Source organism: Episyrphus balteatus, chromosome 3 (assembly GCF_945859705.1).
Source record: "Episyrphus balteatus chromosome 3, idEpiBalt1.1, whole genome shotgun sequence".
Classification (NCBI taxonomy): domain Eukaryota; kingdom Metazoa; phylum Arthropoda; class Insecta; order Diptera; family Syrphidae; genus Episyrphus; species Episyrphus balteatus.
Genome location: NC_079136.1, coordinates 36,674,854 through 36,693,728, shown reverse-complemented (window position 1 = coordinate 36,693,728; position 18,875 = coordinate 36,674,854). Strand labels below are relative to the sequence as shown.

At 29.2% G+C, this 18,875-nt stretch overlaps 1 protein-coding gene across 5 annotated transcripts in view; it reads right to left on the bottom strand.

The window, feature by feature from the left end:
• LOC129913491 (rho GTPase-activating protein 100F) overlaps positions 1-18,875 on the bottom strand; it is a 96,165-nt gene that overhangs the window by 15,914 nt on the left and 61,376 nt on the right. The gene's annotated exons all lie outside the window — the stretch shown is intronic.

Sequence of the window (18,875 nt, the reverse complement as noted above, 5' to 3'; positions counted from 1 at the left end):
TTTTGTTTTAATAGATAGATGAATGAAATTTGTACTGTAGATAGGTAATAAAATAAACTTAAAATGTGCAAAATTTCAATTAATTTCACATTCAAAATTCTGAGATAACGGTAAAAAGATGTTCTTTTTCTACACACATTATATCTTTTGTTCTAGTGCACATACAAATTTGATTTAACTTTAATACGAATGCTGATAAATGTATAGAGCTGTTACAAAATTGAAAATTAGAAATTGCTCTCCTGAACAATTTACAAAAATGGACTTACGAGGTTTGCACTCTTAGCGGACGATATCACAATTAACTGTACGAGCTCTACAAGTAACACAATCTTAAATTGAAAAACTTGAAAACAGGGATGGGACTTTGCTGCAATTGCAGTAGATCTACTGCATTTTTTTCAAGAAACAAATCTACTGCCTTTAAATAAAATCTACTGCACTTTTTGTTTTAAAATAAATCAGCGAGTTTCATGTGAACAAGATTTCACCCGAAAAAATTCAATTTTTCAATTTTACTTTTATCCTATTATAAGTTCCGTGCGGAAAGTTATTCACGTTCAGAAAACTCCCCGTATTTTTTTTTTTTTTTTTTTTTTTCTAGTAATGATTGAGGTAGTCAACAGGTCTTTTCTAACTAAAATTTTAGTGACGCACAAGGAACTAGTTTTGCCGAAAATGTAAATTCCATTCGGGGGAAAATTACAATAGTTTTTTTAAATTCTATGTTAACGGGTTGAAAATTTAAACGTGAATCTCATGTAAAAATGTTATGAACTTATTATTTTTGTTTGGTCGTATTTCTGAATGCAGTCAATGCATAGGTACATTTTTGTTTTGTTCTGTTTTTGTTATTTTTTTTTAAGAAATAAATGTTTAGTTTTTGTTAATTTTTATGAAATTGTATACAAATATAAAAATCTACTGCGATAAATCTACTGCGTTATTTGTTCAAATCTACTTCGACATTTTTTTCATAAAGTCCCATCCCTGCTTGAAAAATACATCAAAACAACTGTGGAGATCTGTTGACGATGACCAGTGTAGGAAGTACCGTAATCTCAGCTTGAAATTCGGACATAGTTGGCTTTGAAAAATTATTTTTTTTTTATACATCATATAAAAGGTGAAATAACCTTTCAGATGATATAAAATTTAATATAGGTTGTCATTTAAAAAAATATATTTAATGGTGTTAAAAGAGAAAAAAATTGATTTTTTTTACTTTTGTGATGAAAAGTGATTTGGTTTGAAAAAAATAAGTGCTTTTTGTAGATGTGGACGATATAAATATTTTGAGCTGAAACAATAAGCTTTCAGATGATATAAAATTAATATAGGTTGTCATATAAAAAACATGTATTTAAAGGAGGATAGAATAAAAAAAAAAAGTAGGTAGATTTTTTTTTTAAGGTTTCACTTCTAGCACGTGTAAATTTCACACATGATTTTTTTTTTGCATAGTTTTTTAATGGAATTGGATTGTTGGAGAATTCAATATTTGAAAAGAGAAATATGAAGTTATTTTTGTTTTCAGATAAGGATATTTTCATTGGTAATAATAATAGAAAACAAAGTCAGATCTCATTGTATTGGAGGAAAAAAGTGAGAAAACGAAGGTGATCCAGATTTGAAGGTAACAGGCGCACACAATTCATCAGAAACCTCAAGTATACTTTAGAATTTGAAATTTCCGTTGCGAATGAGTAAGATGGTAAGGCCAAACTCCTCAACCGAGTGTTCTGGCAAGACCGAAGTGAAATAATATTGCTTTCTTAAAACTTAATAACTCATTTTTTCTTGGGTCAGCGGGAACTAAAGAAACTAAAGTTTTAGCACAGGCTCCCAATAACAAATTCAGGATAATCGACTTTCAACCGACCTTAAACCAGATGAACATATATTTCTATATCGGCGCATGATTTTTGTTCAGTAAAAAAAATTTCTGGGACGTTCCAAAGAGCCAACAGTGATTTTGACCACGTGAAATTGCAGAAAAGGAATTCAGAAGTATTAACACATAAAAGTTAAAAAGGAATTTTTGAATATTTTTTGAATAGTTTTTTTTTATTTTGAGAATTGTTTTTAGAAAATTTCCCCTCCCGCCTAAACGTAGTGATTTAGACCCCCTCCCATTGTAAAAAATGTTTGCTTTAACTCCCTCTACAAAAAAAGTACATCTACAAAGGTACATACAACCAAAAAAGCAAAAAAACTCAGAAAATAGATTTTTTTTAATTTTTTTATGTTTGTATCGAATTTTTTTTTTTTCAATTTAAAAAAAAAATTTCTGATAGAAAATCCAAGTCTCTACATTCAACAGCCCTTATTGAAGATTAAATAGCAAAAGTTTAAAGGACTTATTTGTCAAAGTCTTAGAGAAAAACAATAATTTAAATACAACAATTCAGTTTTTATCAAAAAAAATCGAATGAAATTGAAGTACCTAATTTTTAATTTTTTTTTTTTTTCAAAACTGTAATAGATATCTGTTACCTTTTTTTCTTTGGAATTCAACTAATAATATGTATTTATGGCCAAAAAATTTTTAGGTAAAAATAAATTCATATTTTATTAGGTACAAAAAGTTTGAAAAAGTCATTTTTTTTAAATACCTAACTTTTTTTTTCAAAATTCCACTTTTTTTCAAAACTCTTCATTAAATTTAGTAGATTTAAATTAAACAGTTAGGAATGAGCTGAATGATGAAATATTTTTTCTTCTGTTTGAAGTAAGTTTGCGAGAAAATTGCATTTGTCGCTGAAACGATGGAAGACTGTCAATTACTTCCATATAATTTCTTCCTTAAATTATCTAAACAATCTTTTGGTTTCATTTAATTTATGAAATTTAATCAAAAATAATGGCTTTGATAAAAAAAAATTTAATATAAAAAAAAAAACTATACTACAACATTTTCAATTTTTAACATAGAGGTTAAAATATTTTTAATTACAGACGTATGAAAAAAAAATATCATCAAAATCGGAGCTGTTCGGCTCCGGGTTTCCCTAATAATTTGCTATAGGATTTAAGTTTTTTACTCAGTTAACCATTTTTTGTACTTTTAGATGAAAACTTTGTAGAAGCGTTAACTGGACCTTTTTTCAGTCGGAAAATTTGCACAAAAAAATTAGCCTTAATTCTTTTGTTGTCGTTCTAATTTATACTATCAACAGACTTGTTCCTTTTAATGGTAAATGTCACAATTCTTCCGGTCGCCTGGTTTATCCCATCGCATCATTTCTACAAAACACAACTCCCTATCCTCGTTTTACAGAACTGTCAATAGTTTAATAGGCCTATAGTACATACTATCAGTCTTACTAGAGAATAGTTCTTCTATCAGCCACCAGAAGGACTCTTGGTTGCATTTTGAGAAATTTACACCGAGTGCTAGTAATTTTTTTTTTTTCCATCGAAAAAACAACACATTCTTTCGACAATTAGATAAAAAAAAGAACCTTAATGAAATTCATGAAAATGTTATAAATTCTATTAAAACTGACAAGAACCAACGAAAAATTCCTCCCCTTAGGGTAACATTAAAATTCCAGACACCTTAACAGCAGCCAGCAAACAGAAGAAGAGGAAGAAGAAAAAGAAGTAAGAAAACTTTTAATGCAAAACCTAAGACAATATTTCCTGTCATAATTTTAAATACGACTCGGTTCTGCTTCTTCACAGGCTTGGAGAGAGATGAAAATATTTTTTAACTAAATAATTAATATTCCCCAAAGTAACAGGTTCTCTATATAATAAAAACCTTTTATAAATGCTCTAACTCTCCCTCTCTCTCTTACTCACTTTGTTATTCACTCCCCTCGACTTCTTCTTAAAAAAGAAAAAAACTTCTTCTTCTTGCAAACTGAAAAGACAATATGGCTGATGCTAAACTTCGTTATTCAAATCAAAATAAATTTACACAACGTGAGATCCGCATAAATGTTATCACCCTTAAAACAGTCTTTCACTTCTTCGTTCGTTCCCTACGAAACAACTAAATTAAAAGAGGAATTCTAAGTAGTTAAGGGAAGGAATTAAGTTTTAGGGGGAGATGGGGTAAGAGGGGGCTTAGTTAAAATAGGGTGGAGCAACTCGCACTTAAAGTTCCCACGAGTCCTCAATAAACCATCTTTTCTTGGGTTTTGCATGTCTATGTACTTCTGATGCTCCTGCTTGCTTTTCGGTATACAACAGCAGTACCTACTTCTTGATAATTTAAGCACCAATTCATAATTCACAGCTGACAAGCTGCTGCCCTAGTTTTTTTTTTTTTTTTCATTTCAATGAGGTGTATATTCTCGCCCAGGATTCTCCAAATCTGGAGACATAAGCACACTGATGATGTAGGTACTTTCCACCATCACGCATCATCAAGCAGACATCTTACATCAGCTTTGCGTCTTGTATATGTATCATCTACGTGCAATATGAGAGCTTAAAAAAAATATTTTAAAACCCTCCACAAGCAACATACAAACTTTACCAGATGTCACCAGAGCATGTGGCGGCCACTAGAAAAAGCTATGCACCCCATCAAGTGCGCCATATTTAATTTTTCATCTTTTTTCCCCCTCCTTCATTTTATTACGAAGAACAACCGCAAAAACTTTAGCTGGAATTGGAACAGGAAGAAAGTGCGCCTCAAGGAAAGCAGAGTACGAAGCCCCAACTTATACCTCAACTCTCAACCTCGCGGCCACCTGCATGCTTACCATAGGCCCTCCCCTCCTCATTTTGGGGAAAAGGGGGAAGGGGGGTAATAGAAGTTCTGTCTTATTACATTTTATGGTGTTTGCGTGACGGGTAAAATTTTGCAAAACTTCATTTCCCCCCAGGAATTGGTGCTAGTGGCGGGGCAGTGCAGAGAGAGAGGCGCTCTCAATTTGAATATTCTCATTTTTCTCAGCAATGAGGTGTCCATTGAATTAAGTGCTGATAACAATAACTATTATTTCAAGAGGGGGTTTGGAGAGGACTAGTTTTCATCGAACAAGACAAAATGTATTTGATGCCAAACAGTCTCAATGCTAAGTTTATTAATTTTTGCATGTCAAGTTCAGCTCACCAGCGAAGAAGTGAGGTTAGAGTATACAATAGAACCCTCTTAAAGTGTGCTTCAGGTGCAGATACAATATTTAACTTTTATAAAAGAAGTATACATAGGTAGGTAGGAAGTTCAACGTAACATTGTTCCCTTCTTTCATCTACGTCGTTGGTCGTCTTCATTGCTGTCGTAGGTCTTGAGTAAAGAATTCTAGTATAGTTGCTAACCAAGAGGACCGAGAACTCCTGTCAACCATTCATTCAATCTCTGCTATACTTACACAACCCTTCTCTTTTGTTTGGTTGTTGTTGTTTTTGTATTTAATTTATTGATGCATGCACAGTTTTTTTTTTTATATTACGAGTGACGGCAACATGGTTATAGAAAAAAAGGGGCAAGGGTGCAGAAAAATGGAAAGTAAATTCAATGGAACTGTGTCGTCGAGACAATGTATCTAACAAAGTGGAAAAAGTTCAACTTGTAAGAAAAAAAAATAGGGAGGGTTTAAAGCAAGTCGTAAATGTACCTACAATGTTGTATACTATACCTAAACGTAACCTATACAAAGTTCAAGGCGCAAAAGAGACTTTCTTATACACACTTTATATATGAAGCAATGTTTTTAAGTGGTAAATCAAATAGTGGAACATCATCATGACAGGTAGATTGAAAAGATTGCTTGTAGAATTAATGAAAGCTAAAGAATTATTGTATTATTGTATAGAAGTTTGTGTGTGCAAATGTTGGCTCTTGCCACTACTGTCTAAATGGTTGACATGACGTAGGTAATGGTTTTCACAGAAACTTTATGATTATTATCTGAATAAATAAAAGGAATTCACAAGAACTTTATAAATGTCAAGCTAAATTAGAAAATAGAAGCAAACAAAAATGTGGTTTTGGACAAAAGGGAACGATTGTCAATTTCATTTTCAAGAGAATTTTTTTTTTTGATTTCTTTGTAAAGGACATTTTTATAGTGAATTCTCTTAAGCATCAACTTTTTGTATTGTTTGTATTATTGTAATCTTTTCTACTTATTTGAATCTTACATAAAAAATTATTATCCTTTATGACAGTGATTGGTGGCTTATTTTTAAAAATTGTAAAATTAAAAATGTAAAAATAACAATTAAAATTGTTAATATAACAATACGTTGAGAAGGGCTTTTAATAAATTGGACAAAGCATTTTTAATGGCAAATAATGTGGATGAGGTGAAGTAATTTAAGTATAAACAAACCTCAAGTTTGACGGAAACAATAAAATAATGGTGGTTTTTAATATAAACTTCTTGAAGAAAGAAGGCAGGTCTACTCAAAAACATAGATTTTTTAGCCTAAATGTAGGTATGACATTTGACAGAGTAAAATACCATTAGTTATTCAAGGTTAAATGTCAAAAGAGTAATTCTTTTTGAAAACGAGTTGATATTATTTTATGAAATTTTGTTTGATGATAGCCATTTTCGTTTGTTTATTCTCGACGAATACGTTCTTTGCAATCACCAAATTAAAAAAAAAAACTTACAAAAATGTGCTTTTTGTAGTTTATTTTTTATCTGTTTACTTCACATAGGAGTTTTTGCAGTAAAAACCTGGTCAAAAGTCTGTTTTCTGAAAATCAAAATTGACACAAAAAAAGTTGGCAAAGTGGGTCAATATCCTGTGCTTATATTTTTGTTTTTCGATCGTGTCTTGTTAAAAAATGAGTTAAAAGTTAACTGTTACATCTACCTCATTTTTATTTCAACGCGAAGTACTTTGGTAAGTGTTACTCAATATGCGATATCGAAATGTTGTGATAGAAATCTAAAAAAAATTTAAATGGAGAATTCTTCTTTTAGCTATTTATTAACGATATTGATAAAATTTTGGAAATATTAGATCATGCCTTCTATTTCAATTCAGGCTTAGAACAAGTACATATATAAAATCTTGTTATTTTTGTTAAGTTATTATTTGAACTTTAATGATTTTGTTTAAGTATACCCCGTTATTCTGCGATAAATTGAAACTTATGAGTTAGTTTATATATACCTTAAACCAATACAACAAAAATTGGGTGCTCTTACGTGCTCTTTAGATAATTGAGGGTCAATTAGTTTTTCACTTTCTGATAGAAAATACTCCTTACTTTATGCAATGTTTTTTATTTTTAAATTAAATTTACTGATGTTATTAATGTATTTAATATGGGTGATATTAAATAAAGTTGGGGAAGAGAGAATAGAAACTGAGAATTGCGTATTAGGGATGAGGAAAAAATTTTTTGAAAAATAATGTCGACAGGCGGCGGCGAGTATAGGCCATTAATCAAATTTATGAGTTTTTGATGAAAAAATAAAAATAACAAAAATTAGGTTTATATTGTATTTTCTGGTAAAAATATTCATTTTAAACAGAAATAATAACAAAAACCACGAAAAATAATTATGGCCAGGTTTTTGATGAAAATACTCCTATGTGCGTCGGCAAAAATTTAAATATCTACGGATTAAGTGGTCAATTCTGCGACATTGTCAGTTTCAACCATCTGGCGTGTATGAAATCTCTGATTTTTATCTTGATACCAAAAAGAATCAATAAACAGAGAAGCCCCGACGAGATAAAATTAAGTTTTCATACAACAATCATGCAACAAAATTAAAAAAAAAATATAAAGGCGGTATTAAATCGCCATATAAATAAGACATATTGACATATTGGAAAATATATTTTCAAAAGTTTAAAATAGTCTCGTCTTTTAACAACCCAATAAACTGGTTTTACTCTTAATCACCCAATCATTATATATTAAGAAGAACATCTTTTCAAGCCTTTTGAAAACATTTTTTTATAATTTACGGCTTTAGTAATACTATTTTTACTTCCACAAATTCCTTGCAATTATATGAATTGATATTAATTATCAAGGGATATCAATTTAATAGAAAAATAATGTCAAAGCTAACTGACTGTGACGAGTCATTAAAATTCAAAGAAACATTAAATAATCATAACCATTTACTTTTTCGGTTATAAATTTCATTTCTTTCAAAACTATTTTGCATATTATTTTAATTTATTTTTTTTTTTTTTTTTCTAATATATTTCATGTAAGCTAACTCATCATATAACATCATGACACGTTTTCTCATTGGAAAAGTAAAACTTTTAAGGTTGAACTTTTTTTTTGTGAGAATATATGAGATGTTTCGTAGAAAAAAAAAAAACTTTACACATTTTTCACTCTTCAAAAACTTCAACTTTTTTTCTATATGTATGTCTGTATGTATGAGTACATCATACAAAACGTGTCATTGCTGCTGCTGCTGCTGAGCTGTGGTGTTGAATATTATATGAGGGCACCATTCATCCCATAAAAATACGAAATAAACTCGAAAAAAAGTTGTCCAATACAAAAAAAACTCAAACCCCGAAATAGTAAAAAAAAAAAAACTGGATGAAAAGTTCTTGTCATATACATTTTTCTGTATAGGTGCATCGATTTAACTTACTTGTATTGGTTTGTGGGTGTATATTTGTACCATAAAAAATAAACGCTAATGGAAGTTCCGAAATGACCAAACATTGTACACATATTGATTTTTTTTCTGTCCAATTGGCTCATTCCTTCTGATTCGTTTTTTTTTTCTATTTTTTTTTTTTTTTGATAAAAACAGTTATCAATAAAATGTCCCTTGAAATTACTTAAACAGGGCCGTAGGTTAAAATGACTCCTACCCATCTTTGTAAGAGTTTTTGATAATTCTCAATTTTACATTTAAAAGGAAACACCCACCGGCTTATTAGATACTTATTTCCTGAGAACCTTGAATTCCTTTTGATAGCCAAGATTAATAGAATAAGTTCAGCTTTTAGAAACAAAAAAAAAATGACAATTCCCAGAAAGACAGGCCAAAAAGATGGTATACCACAAGGATGCATTGTTAGTCCGATTCTGTTAATTCTTTGTTTTTTTTTTTTTTTGTGAAGAGTAAGTATATTAATGAAAAATACAGTAAAAAAAAACTTAAAAAATTATGGGTAATTTGAATTTGAAAGACCCCATTTTTGAAGGTTATCCTCCTCGTAGATGTTCTGATTCTATGACATTTCCCCCTTTTTTTGCTACGTTACTGCTCTTGATGATGATGGGCGATAATATCTATGGAGAACGAATGCACTTTAAGGGTAAAACTATTTCCATAACAATGTAACGGTCACACATAAGCCTGGCTCTTTTTTGGGTTAACCCTTAAGGATTTGATTTAATGGTTTTCAGTTTTGTTTGGTTTTTTTTTTATTCTTATATTTATTTGTATTAGTTAAGGTTTTTTGAACTTTTACCACTTTGGTACAAATTGCGTGACCAATTCGATCGATTAAATTTATTTTGGAATAAAAAAATGTAAAAATAAAACTATAATTGCAAGTAGAAAAACAAATTGTTGTACGATTGAACAAAATGTTTTTTAATTACTATTGAGTTTCAAATTACAGTTGCAATTAACATTTAGTAAAAAAAATGACAATTGAGTGTTATTGATTTTTTTGTTTTGTGGTTTTTGTATATAAAAATATTTTTTTAATATAGGTAGGTAAGTCAACTTTTCTTAAGAGGTCATTTGGGTGTCAGGATTATGTATCCTCTAGAAAATATTTGAAGAAGAATAAATCAATTACACTTGATAACCATTATTCCTTTTAATTCAATCTTTTATTTATTCTACAAAATTATAATTGGATTTTATTTCAAGATAAGTTAGGTTAACCTTAAAAAACGAATTTTCAATAAAACTTTTATAACAAATGCCCGAGTTCTTGCTGTTTGATATAAGGTTCCCCAGTTAAAGAATTATTTATTGGATATAATTCACTAAGCTTTGAGTTATCTAACATAAAAAATTGTTAAACTGTTAAATTTCTACCGTAACTGATAAATTTTTGTTGAAACTTTAAGCTTTCGGCTGATATTGATACATTTCTGCCATAATTGGAAAATAACGGCTGATAATTTCTCCGGAAACTAATAAAATTCTTATTAAACTGTTAGCTTTCTACCGAAACTGCTAAATTTTAGTGAATATCAGCAAAATTTATAAATTTTGGTTGAAACTTGTAAATTTCAGCCAATTTTGTAAATTTCAGCTAAACTTAATGAATTTCAAACAAAACACATAGTCTCCTGCTAAACTGAAGAAAAAAAGTTTCTGGATATTTTTAAACAACTTTGGCTAAAGCTTACTTTCAAAATGCTCAAATTTTATGATTTCCACTGACACTGTTAACTTTTTACCAAAATCGAAAAATTTCTGATGAAAAATTCTGGTGAAATTGTTAACTTTTTGCCAAAATTGGTAAATTTATAACTTGCTGCCATTTTTGCTGAAACTGATAAATTTGTGTTGAAAATGGCTAACGTGAGTTAAACTGATAAATTTAGGCTGAAACTGTTAAATTTCTGATAGACTTGGAAATTTTAACAAAACTAGTTAAACTGGTTATTTCCACCCGAACTGGAAAATGTTTGCCAAAAACATGGTGAATTTCAAAAAAACAAGTAGATTTCTGGTGGAATTGATGGTATTTACTTTCATGGATGCTTGTGAAGGAATTTTTAATTTCATTAGATGAAGCAACTATTTGATTGCGGCAAAATTAGTAATGTTGTATTGGCATGGTCAAAAATAGCAGCGAATTAAGAACTATACAGAAAAAAATTGCCACTGAACATAGAAAATATCGAAAGAAACAACTCCTGATATCTTCAAAAAAGTAATCCCAATGACTAAAATGTTTCAGAGATTAATAAACCATAAACATTTTTAGTTTAGAACTGATTCGGTTGCCCGGTGATTTTCTTCAATAGATTTGGACAATTACTTTCGATAATTTTTGTTGAAAATTTTAAGTCTAATAAGCAAGAAAAAAAATACTGACACGAATTCATCGTTCAATTAAAATTTAACAGAAATCGCTCCACAATCATTCTTTTCTTTCTTCTAGATTTACAATAGTTTGAACTTATTGATTGTTTCAATATGCAAACGACACCCTTAATTGTGTTTATTCAATTAATTTCTATATCAGATATCCCTTAGGTCATTCATTTATTCCTTATATTTCTCTCGATTTCTGTCAAGAAAATTCTCATTTATTCCAAAAAAAAAAAAAAAAAAACAATGCCATTCCGACGACAGGAAAATTAATTTCCCATTGAACTCCGTCAATATTGTGTGCGAAATGAATAGTCCTCATACTCTCGTGATAAATATTGTTTTACTACATTTATTTTGTATTTAAACGAAAACAAAAGACTGACACAACAAAAAAAAAACGAAATATCCTCTTTAGTCTCCTAGAAGTCCTTCTTCAATTTTTTATTGAACGATATACAAATGAGACAACACAAGAACAACAACCATAAAAAAAAACTCTTATTTGTGTCTACGCTTTGAGCATTAATAACTAGGTCAATATTGTATTGGCTTTTCTTGTCTCTTGTCTAAAAAAAATAAGAAAAAGAAAAAGTCTTGAAAATTTCATTTAAGATAAATTATAATAATTTATCTAATGTTCTCGTCATCGATTGTTGTTAAAGAAGAAATATATATATATTTTTTTCTTTTAAGAAGTAAGAATTTATTTTTCCTTCCCAATAAACCAAAAGAAAATGAATAATTTATTTAAACTAGCCCTTATTTTGTTGCTCATCAATATTTAAGGGTGTAAATGTTTGTTTGATTAATAAGGGTTTGTGTGTGATTTTGGTAGAGAGAATGTACATATGTATGCTTACAACATGTCTTGTGTTATAGTTGGGTAATCGGTTTTAAGTGCCACCACAATCGGATTTTGTGTGCGTGAAGAGGATTTGCCGATTAAATATGGATCACACTTTATCATTATTGCCAACTTTGAAAAAATAGGATTTTCATTTTTCCCATTCTTGAGAAATTTGGAAAAAAAATATTTGCCACATTTTAAAAAAAAATTTGTTTTATTGAAAAAGTTTAGATTTAACACAGTTCCAGTAAAACTCCCTCAATTTTTAACAAAATAAATGACTATAAATAAATTCATCACAGTTGGCAACCATAAATCAATGTTTTACTACATGTTATCGATTATGGTGTTTACACATAAATAATATACAGGGTGTCCCAAAAGTAATGGATCAAACGAAATATGCTGATAGGCCAACTTTAGGGCTCTCAGAATTTAGTAACTTGTTCATCCCAAATCCTTACGGTTTTCAATTTAATGCAGTTTTTGTGAATTATCGAAAAATCTCGACTTTGCAACAGTATTTTGCTTCCTCCGGGCATAATTGATTTTTGTTTTTTACAATTCTTTCACTAAAACATTGCCTAATAATAAGAAATAATTATTTAATCAAAATATTTTTTATTTCATACGCCATTTTGCTGCAAATTATGTAACAGTTCCATGTTTTATAAAAACTCAATTTCTTACTTTTATTTGAGAGGAACATCCCGAAAAAAAAATTGTATGGTGTGATACTGGTTTATTATTTTAAAAACTTGCCGTGTTATTGCACTTTTCAAAAATGTATAAAAATTTCCAAAGTTCAAATTAGAACGAAAGATATTACAATTTTAATGCAAAAAAACAGGGGTTTTCAGAGCAAAATAACAAACAAAAATCGAGGCTTTTATTCAAAAAGAAATAAACAAACAACAGTCGAGGAAATGTGTTTATTTTTCTTTGTTATTTTTCTCTGAAAAGGCCTGTTTTGTTGCATTAAAATTGTAATATCTTTTGTTCTAACTTCAAGTTTGGAAACTTTTATACATTTTTGAAAAGTGCAATAACACGGCAAGTTTTTAAAATAATTAACCTGTGTCACACCATACAAATTTTTTGCAGTGTGTTGCTCTGAAAAAAAAATTAAGTAATTGAGTTTTTATAAAACATGGAACTGTTAATTAATTTGCAGCAAAATGGCGTATGAAATAAAATATATTTTGATTAAATAATTATTTATTCTTATTAGCCAATGTTTTAGTGAAAGAATTGTAAAAAACAAAAATCAATTATGACCGGAGGAAGCAAAATACTGTTGCAAAGTCGAGATTTTTCGATAATTCACAAAAACTGCATTAAATTGAAAACCGTAAGGATTTGGGATGAACAAGTTACTAAATTCTGAGAGCCCTAAAGTTGGCCTATCAGCATATTTCGTTTGATCCATTACTTTTGGGACACCCTGTATATACGAATACAATGCACACATACATATATAAGATTATTTACAAACACATTTATATTATATGTTTTGTATCTGCACATGACACAATATTGGGTGTTGCCAGAAGGAGAAGAGGACGAGGAAGAAGAAGAGGTCAATGATTTTATGGCATTTGAGCTTAATTATACGATTGATGGTTTATTTATAGTAATAAATTAATTTTCTTTTAGAGAGAGTAAGAGAAATGTGCCACGTCATTGGAAATTGCAAGATAATCGGCTCATTGGTTGTATTTGATTTATGGGCCAGGCTCTGGCAACTGTCAGTTAAAAAGGACGATCATGATAAACTTGACATGATGGTCATCATTCTGTCTATTCATATTTTCCTTATATCAAGGACTGATAAATGCAGACTTATAAAGCGTGAATGTTGAACCGGAAGAGAAATCAAGGAAATTATAATGTTTTATGGACCATTGGATTTGAGATTAAATAGTCTGAGTTCCAGCTGATATGTTAATATATTTTTGGTTTAGATAAAAACACGATGTACCTAGATTTGAATAATAAATAATATTGAAGGCGGAATTGCACCGTTGCAAATATTTAAACATTCTTGTAAATTCAGGAGTTTGTCTTGGCAGTGTAAAATCAATATATCATAGGCATAAAGCAAAATTGTTCTAAGTCAAAAAAACCAAATTTTACAGGGAACGATTTTTAAGTTTGAAATAAATTGGTTTAAAGCGACATTTTTCTGCTCGCTCACCATTCAAGTTATGTTTTTTATAAAGTTTGTTCATTCCTCTTCAATAAAGCATACAAATTAACCTCATTAGTAGGTGGATACTATTTTTAAATATTTTTTAAAACATAAAACCCAAAATTAGACATAGAACAATTCCTACACAAGTACAAACTTTCCTTAAATAAAAAGGGGGCTTAGAACAAAATATGATGGGACTTAGAACAATCAAGAATACTGGGGCTCATTTTCAAGAGGCTACTTCGCTGTTTTTATTGTTCTAAGTCCCATTCAATTTTATTATCTGCGGAATGAATTTTTTTTTTTGACAAAACGGTTTTCAAATTCGGAAAGAGCACCCTCAAATTAGTAAAATTGCATCAATATCTCATTTTCGGTAAAAGGAGGATTTAGAACAATTTTGCTTTACGCCGAAGATATGCATTTCGACAAACAGGAAGATAATATAATAATAATGTTCAATTTTTATTTCAAAAAAATCTGCAAAGATCAACGTGTACAAAATTGTTGTTTTTTTTTTAATAAAAGGCAGACATTATTTATTGAACAATTAATACCTTATGGCGTTTATTTGAATAGGTTCTGAATATTCCATTCATGTCGAAAACATATAAACTAATTTAAAAAAAAAAGTTCTTTGAATTTTTTACAGGTTCCTTTAAATTTTTATCTCCGATTTTACGAATTTTGGTTCTTAATGTTTTGAAGTGAACGATCTTAGGCTAATAATTTTGTCCAACAAAATTTGTCAAGATAACAAAATTTTTTGATTTGATATTGGCTCACCAACTTCTTCAAATCAAAAAACCATTTAAAAAATTCATACAAATCAGTACTTTTTGGATAAAATAAAATATCTCTGAAAAAAAATATTTTGTTGGTTTTGCAAGTAGTGCACATTTGTAAAGATTTATTCTCATAAAAATAATTTTGTACGCGTTTAGAAAGCCGCTATTTTTAGCTCCAAATTTTCTCAAAATCCGCTTCTTGTCTATAAAATTTTCTGGCCACACTATTGCTGACTGAAAATTTCGAAAGCCCTAAGGTATTACATTTCGTTTTATTTCTGTCGAAAAAACAATCTTTTACTTTGGATATTTGAATAGAATCAAAGGGAATAAAATAAAAAGTAAAGATTTAGCAAGATTACAGTATTTCGAAACAAAATTACGAAAAAAGACAAGACAATCAGTCAGTTTAATCTTCAGCATCAGGTTCAAAAAAAAATCTCTCAATCAATGTTTTGTTAGTTTTCATTAAAACCACAACATTTTTTTTTTTTTTAGGTTAAACCACTATGAACTAGCCCTTTAAAACAATCAAAAAAGTTGAGATGATAATCCATTATCACATAACGATTATTATTGGTCCTGTATTTCCGTGTGTCTGTCAGGATGATCTGTCTATCTACTTGGCCTGTAGAAGTTTTTTGGGGTTTTTTTCGGAACTGATTTTTTTTTTGAACCAAAACGATCGGTACATTTCATATAGGTACAAACTTTATAAAAGTTTGATTTTTTCAAAAACGACTCTCTCAATTTCGATCAAAAAAATCAAGTGCTAGTTTTAAGGCAAAATCAAACAGAACGGTTCAAAAACTACATTTTTTGATTTAAAAAAACAAACTTAAATTTTTTATTATTTTTGAAAAATTAAATTTTTGAAAATTGGGCATTGATTTATATTTTTAACATTTTAGTTTGAGATCTTAAAATTTTATTTTAAAAATTATTTTCCAAAAACAAACAATTTGTACAAATCTGTTTTTTTTTTTTTTTTGAAACGGTTCCAACGATTTTGAAAGTTTTTTTTTTGCAAAGTATGCATCTTAATAAAAGAAATAAAATTGCATATTTTATTCAACAGTTTTTCGCTTATATCTACATGTGTACACATCTACTAGTTATTCTTAAATATTTTTTTTTTTAAATTAAATTCCAGCGCATATTAATTAAAAATAATATTATTCCGTCGTCCTCAAGGAAAACTATGACGTACGCATTTCTTTCAAATTTCAACGTATACTATTTCTCCACTCGAGTCCTTACAAACTACTTACTCTTATTATATTTTCTCTCCAATATTATGATGAAGAAGATAACTAATTTCGGTCAAGGATTCCAAATTATACATTCAGAGAATTGGTAGAATATGTAAAATTGAAAATATACTCACTGTGTGTGTTCCTTTTTAAGACTTTGGCCTAGTTTGTAACTCTAATAGAAATGAATAGAAGAGAAGATAACACAAAAGAAGTGTAGAGTCTATACACATAGAGGAACACATTGATCGATGCCAATGGGATATCATCATCATCGTCATCATCGTTGACGTTGTTGACTACTCCACAACTAACGTTTGAATTGAGCAAACTATTAAATTCAGGCTTCATTGATTGTAATGAAATCAAATACACACAGTCCTTCTATATAAGAATCTGGATTTTTTTATGTACTCATAGTTGCATATATCTATACCTACACCTTCACAGAATAAGAAGGAAGAGACATAGAAATAAAAACTTCTTCAGACACATTTATGAGAGTTGAAGGATACATCATATAAAAATATCTGTATGGTTGTGTGTGTTTAAATCGCTTATTGGAATACTCGTAGTTTTTTTTTTTTTAATTAGAAATTTTTTATAGTTGTCAGTCGTTTAAAAAAGTTTGTTGCTAAATAGTTTTTTTTTTCAAAGTAAAAATCGAGTGTGGAACAATTTATCAAACTTATAATATATTAAAACTTTTAAGAGGTTCATTTGGTGGATAACGTCGGAAGAGGTAAAGAATAAATTCGAAAGCGACAATAAAGTCAAATCACTTCCAAGGCTTTTCAATGAATTGTTTCATCATTAGTTTGAAAACTTCCAATTTTTTTTTTCTTCATTTTTTAATGAAATATTGACTTAATGGAACGCAATCAATGTCAATCAAACAAGTCTTTCAAATCCAACAAAACTTTAAATGATTAAAATAGAAAAACAAAATGATGTAGGAAAAACTAATACTGTTTCCATTTTAAAAAGGTTTATTTTTATAAGCAGCATTAAGATAACATATTGGAAAAATTCTTATTTAAGGTGGCATTCCATGCAAAATGGTAACTTTTAATTTAAAGAAAAAATTTAAAATTATCTTTAACAAGAAAAAAATTTTTTTTTTCTTTTTAGCCTTTTAAGACTAAAAAGCATTTTTTAAAGAAAATACTTGGCGCAAGATTCTTTTAGATTTTAGAAACCTTTACAAATTATATTAAAACAAATAACCAAAGGCTAAGAAATAACCTCGAAAACTTGTAAAAAGCGGCATTTTTGATTCTTACAGGTGTATCTCAAAAACTTGATGTGATAGAATTTTTTTGACTTCGGATTCAAGCTCATGGCACCAAAATTCTTTAAAAATAACTTTTAAAAAATAGTTGTCCAGTTAGATTCTAACCGAGCTTCAACGTCATTACATTAAACTCATTATTTGATAGAGTATGGAAAAATTGAGATGAATACCACGATGGTGAATGCTTCACGAGATCATCCATGAAATTTTGCTATAGGGAGAAATTGTACCCGCACCTACATATTTCCCTGCTCTCAAAAAAAGGTTTTAATACCATACAGTTAAAATGAACTAAAAAGCACTACTAATAAATAATTTAACGAATGTTTTCGTGCATCGTTCAATGTAGACATAATCCCGAAATTCATGCAAAGACCAGCACCAATTTGACCGCGGTATAACCGCTATAATCTACATTCTCATAATTAGTTGAAAAAACAAAAATTTGCATTCAATGAAAAATTATTGTTCAAGAAAAATGTTACACATACGCCATAGTGACCCACAATTTTGAAAATTAATAACAAAATTTGATACCATTGCGAAAAAAATAAAATGAAAGATATATCGATGACTGTCCTTTTTAAATAAAAAAAATAGTGACAGTGTTGCCACACCAAACAAATAACTGAAAGCATTTCTTTATATTTCATTATAGCCCAGTCGCATTAAACATTTTAAATGGAAAAAATTAGATCGTGCAATTTTTTTCCATACGACGGTAGAGGGGATCACTGAGAGCAGTTTTTCGGGAAAATAGAACTGGAGCCAAAGCCGCCATCTAGGATTTAGCCCTGATTTTTCAATCGTCAGTTAGTCTATCAGAAGAATAAATGTCAATATGAAAAAAACTTTTATTCCTAGAAATAAGCTCTATCTGAGGTTTATCTGACTATTGAAAAATTAGCCCTTAAGGAAAAACAAGTTTTAGTGAATAACTCGGCCATTTTTAATTTTTGACAGAAATGATATTGGTAAAACTTGTAGAACATTATATTTTCTATAACTTTTATCTTAATAAATTTTCTATATGACCCATATTTTTCGAGTCAATTTGAAAAAAAAAGCTAATCAATTATTCAGCTTAAATGTTATATCCACTTTGAGTTTAGATTTTTAAATCAACGCAATATGGGAGTGTTTTTATATGTTTTTGGGGGGGGGGGGGGGGATGAGAAATCTAGCTGCAATGTTAGTTTTTTGCAAATTCCTTAAATTTTATAAATAAAAGGAACTATATCTCAAAATCGGTAAGTGGCATTTTAACCAAAATGAATAAATGTTAAAATTGATGTTTTGTGTAATGTGTAAGTCAACAGATTCTCAAAATCCACTTCCGTATTAATTTTGATGATACAACTGAGTTTCCAGTTACCAAAATTGTACTAGCAGAATGGCGCTAAAAACTGATTTTATAAAAAAAAGTTTTGAGTGACACTAAGAAAAAGGTGCTACTTTTTTAGCAAAATAAGTAACTTTTGCTAAAACTCATAGATATCTTGTCCCTTCATATATAAATGTTAATA